Source organism: Benincasa hispida, chromosome 8, assembly GCF_027475165.1.
Source record: "Benincasa hispida cultivar pf3 chromosome 8, pf3_genome.v1.1, whole genome shotgun sequence".
In the NCBI taxonomy this organism is placed as follows: Eukaryota; Viridiplantae; Streptophyta; class Magnoliopsida; order Cucurbitales; family Cucurbitaceae; genus Benincasa; species Benincasa hispida.
Window position 1 is genome coordinate 30,875,210 of NC_143485.1, and position 5,497 is coordinate 30,880,706.

The window sequence follows — 5,497 nt, forward strand, 5'->3', positions numbered from 1 at the left end:
TCATATCCACCTCGATTTGATCGAAGTGTTTTAATGGTTTTACCTTACAGATTCTCAACCTCGACCTTATACATCTTGAACTTTTCAAGAGCTTCAGACTTGTGTTGTATTAAGTAAAGATACCCATACCTTAAATAATCATCTATAAAATAGATGAAGTATTCATATCCTCTTTTTGCCTTAACATTCATCCACAACAAAGGTCTGAATGTATAAGTTCTAAGGGTTCTTTTGCTCTATAAGGTTTGAATGTACAAGTTCTAAGGGTTCTTTTGCTCTATAACTTTTTCTAGTAAAAGGTCTTTTTAGTCATTCTCCTTCAAGGTATGATTCACATACAACTAAAGAATTTTCTTCTAACTCACTTTGAAGTCTATTCTTGACCATTCTCTCAATCCTATTGAGATTTATGTTATCTAATCTTAGTTGCCAAAGTTGTGCATTTTCTATAAGTGAAAATCTTTTGTCTTTTATTTTTTACTGTTGCAGTTTTGAACATTTCAATATTGTGGAATGTTTTATATGCTAATGGTCTTAACATATATAAATTATTTTCTAATGTTGAAAAACATATCTCAATCCCATTTTTGAAAATAAACGCTTTATTCACATTAAACAAGATTGAATATAATTGTTCTATTAGACAAGACACAATATCAAGTTCCTCTTAATAGTAGGAACAATATATACATTGTAGAACAATAAATATGATTTTTGAAATAGTAATTTTAAACTCCCAACTGTAGTGGCAGAGACGACCTACCCTTCTTCGACCCGCATTGTCATCTCTCCAGCCTCAATTTGCTTCTAGGAATTAATTCCTTGCAAGGAAGAACATATATGATTAGTGGCCCCTGAATAAACTATCCAGGCAGAATCACGATTCTTTACTAGACACAATTCCAGGACAAGTCATATTTACCATCTTTGAAATTCTACCTTTTGTGGATAGCAACGGGGTCAACTTTGTTCCCTTTTCCTGAAGGTGCTGACAATCAACATGTGGAAGCAATTAGGATCTTTAAGTACTCTAACTACATAAATTTTAGATCTAAAGCATGCAAGTTCAAAAACATATAAATAGGGTTTTAAGAGATACAACTTTTGTAGAATCTCTTCTAAGCTTAAAATCTAGCTAGAATCTCCTCTCCAATGGCTAGTAGACCACTATAAGATCTTCTCTACTATCCTCTGGCTCTAGATTGGATAGTGGAATCCAAAATGAGAAGAAAAATTAGTAAGAATTTTAGATTGGAGTATAAGGTTTTTTCCAAAATTTTGAGAAAACTTTTCTCCCTTAAAAACTCTTTAAATCAGCAAGTTGCCTAAAAAATTTCAACTGATTAATCCTCTATCTTTATAGAAGAACAACATGCATTCTCAATGCACATGAAATTAACACTCGAACCTCAATTATGAAGTGGGTTTTGAGGTGTTAGATAATGGATAAGGTGGGAAAAACCTACTTAAACCAAAAATGTATTTTTAATTGATTTTTTCCAAAATCAATTTAACTTGGAATCATAATTTCAAATTAAAATATTTATTCAATAATTAATATAAAATTAATTAAAATTAATTCTAATAATTAATCTTAAATTAATTTTAAATAATTAAACTAATTAACTTGATTTAATATCAAATATTAAATTAATACAACTAGAGATGTCCAATTTGTCCTTAGGGCAGAGCGGGGATTCCCCGATTAGGCGGGAAATAGGGGAGGGAGTGGGGGATAAAAATTCTACATGAGCTAAACGGGGACGGGGACGGGGAATGCATTCCCATCACTGTCCCCGTTTAGGTCATGTGAAAATTTTATCCCCCACTTCCTCATCCCCGCCCTCGAACCCGACCTCGCCTGGTTCCCCGTCCCCGCTCCGGTTAGCTTTTACATATTTATTTAGTATAGTTATCTAATGTTATGTTGATATTATTATTATATAAATATTATATTTAAATTTCAAATTTATTATTTATTGGGAAAGATAATAATATGTTTAAATTTAGATTACATACGTGAATAATTTGATTTATATTTATTTTTTCTACTAAAAAATTAATTAGCTTTTTTATGCCAAAATTTGAGTAATTTATCTTTAATTTCAAATTGTCATATAAAACTAACCATAATAAACAATGATAAATTAATTATTTAATTAAAATTTGCTCACATTAGTGATTTAAATTAATTTCCTTTTTACAAAAAAAAAAAGAAAAAAAGAAAGGTAACGGGGAAAAATTCCCCGCGGGGAATCCCCTCCCCGATCCACATGGGGAATTTCACGGAGATGGGGAATGAAATGGGGAGCAGGGACGGGGATGGGGAATGACATCCCCAGCCCTGCCCCGCCCCGTGGACATTTCTAAATACAACTCCTATTCCAAAAAAACATGAATCCCAATTCATGTAATATTTAAATAGTGTTTAAATATTTCCACTTCTCCAATTCGTTTAATTCGATAACTAAATGTCTAATTATCGTATATAATTAATAATTCCTTCAATCCTAATTTGAATGTTTCAAATTCTCTCATCATGTTATTCTAAGGTTTAGTTCATTTATGAGCTAGTAGAAAGAACTAATGGACCTACAAATCATGAGCTCCAACGATCCGAGATTAATTGGCTAAACTCTTTTAACCAAATTAACCGACATTCGTTAGCTACCGATCACTTTACTAAAGCCCAGTAGCTGCACTCTCCTCACTATAGATATATTTCTATCCACTTGATTCAACCAGATCAGTAAGTCGATCCTTCACAGGTTGTTCGTATTTACAGTTGGGTCATAATTACTATTTTACCCCTGTAATACATCTTGCTTCTTAAGCCTCCACTGATCTACTAATGAACAATTTTTTTTATGGTCCTACCAATAAATCGAGTCCCTCTCAGTTATAGAGAGGGTGGGGCCCCTTGTTTAAGATTATGAGTTAGTATTTAATGGAACAACCTATCTACAATCTCTAAAGCGGGTAGGAGTAAATTCAATCTTGCAGGACTATGTCTCTAGCTATCTACTCGGTCTTACCCCTAAAATGGGAGGCTTATTGAGCACATATGTTGAGCCACTATCACCCATACAGATTAAAGGATAATCCCTAATAAACAGAAGTTCATAGTTAACTTAGGATTGAGACCAAGTTACATTACGTCATCAGATTAAAATAGTCAATTTAACACGTTATAGAGAAAAGTAACTATTTTTTGGTCCGATCTTATGCAAACATCTTTTACATAGGATGTCCCCATTCGCATGTCTCCATATAAACAATTTCGAGATCACGTCTTTTGTATCAAATACAAAGCGGGCTGCATCCATAGTGTCCCCAAGATAAGATACCCAACCTTATCCTTATACTTATAGACTATTTTGACTATATAATCAAACTTGATCCTCTTTTATGTCTCTACATAAAGTTGAAGCATTGAAGCTATAGCTAGGGGTTCGATAGTTTATTGGATTTAGGCTATTACAAATGCAATTGACATGTTCAATAATAACTTTATTAAATAAACTTCAATAATAATTTTATTGCAAATAGATTAAGTTTAAAGATTACAAACTACGGGTTTTAAATCATACAACCAAACAAACTCCCAATTGGACTAAAGCTCCAGTGTGTTTACATATATACAAATATATACAATGTTGAGTATGAGAGAATAAATATAAATACAATAAACTAGAGCATCAGATACCCATTAGTTCTCCCACTTGCCCTAGATTTATGAATCTCGTAGTCCTAGTCCAACTAGATGACCCTCAAACATTTTAGCCGTGAGGGCCTTTGTAAATGGATAAACTAAATTGTCTTGTGAGGCTATCTGCGTGATAATTATGTCTCCACGGTGTACTATCTTCCTGATGAGATGGTAGTGCACTTGATGTGCTTTCCAAACTTATTGCTTCTTCGTTCTTTCGAGTTTGCAACTGCTTCACTGTTATCACAATAGAGAGTGATAAGAAGACGCATATTTGGAATCATTTCCAAATTATTCAAGAACTTCCTGAGCTATACTACTTCTTTCGCTTCACATGCAGTTACATATTCTGTTTCCATGGTGGAGTCAACAATATGACTTTGCTTACTTCCATACTATAACTTCTCTATTTAGAGTGATTACTGATCCTGAAGTAGATTTTCTAGAATCCACATCGGTCTGAAAATTAGAATCAGTGTATCCTGTAAGGATCAGATCGTTAGCACCATACACAAGTTCATAGTCCCTCATTCTCCAAAGATACTTGAGGATGTTTTTAATGACAGTCCAATGATCATTTCAAGGATTAGACTGAAATCTACTAACTATTCAAATTGCATAGCATATATCTAGGCATATACACAACATGACATACATCAAACTCCTAACTGCTGATGTATAAAGAGTTTGTTCATAGTCTCAACCTCTTGAGGTGTCTTAGGACACCGCTCCTTAGACAAATGAATCCCATGCCTGAGGTAACTTACCTTTTTTGGAATTTTGAATTTCATATTTAGACAACATCTTGTCAATATAAGATGCTTGAGATAATGTCAACGTTTTGTTCTTGTGATTCTGAACTATTTGGATTCTAAGAACATATTATACATCTTCTAAATCTTTCATTCCAAATTTCAATGCTAGCCATCCTTTAATGTCAACAAGAAATCCTACCTCATTCTCAATGAGTAAGATATCATCTTCATATAATACCAAAAAAGCTACAGTCTTGTTGACAATTTTCTTGTATATACAAGATTTGTTAGCGTTCTATTCAAAGCCATAAGACTTGATTGCAGTATCAATTCTTATATTCTAGGATCAAGACGATTGTTTCAACCCATAAATGGATCTTTTAATCTTGCAAACCTTTTGTTCTTGACCTTGTTCAATGGAACCCTCTAGTTTAGACATATAGATACTTTCCTTAAGATAGTCATTCAGAAGTGTCTTGACATCCATTTTTCATATTTTATAATCATAAAAGACAGCAACGGATAAAAGTATTCTAATAGTCTTAATCATCACAATTGGAGAGAAGGTTTCTTCATAGTCCACCCTCTCTCTTTGGATAAACCCTTTTGCCACAAGTCTAGCTTTGTAAGTTTGTACCTTACCAGCTTAGTCTCGTTTTCTCTTATAGATTCATTTGCAACCAATAAGTTTTACCCTATCTAGTTGATCTACAAATTTCCAGGCTGAATTGAAGTACATAGACTCCATTTCGAGGTCCATGACTTTTATCCATTGGTCTCGATCCACATCTTCCATTGTCTGTTTAAAGATCAATGGATCCTCCAAGCCATCATGGGGTATAATGATATGAGTTTCTATCAAACCCATGTAACGGTCAGGCTGTTGAACAACCCTCCCTCTACGTCGAGGCACTCTAAACTCTTGAGAAGGATGTGATGGACCAGTTTCATCAATAGCTCTTGTTGAAGGACCAACCTGATCAACGACCTTTGTTGATCTATCTGTAGCTTCTTTGGTCATTTCACTCAATAC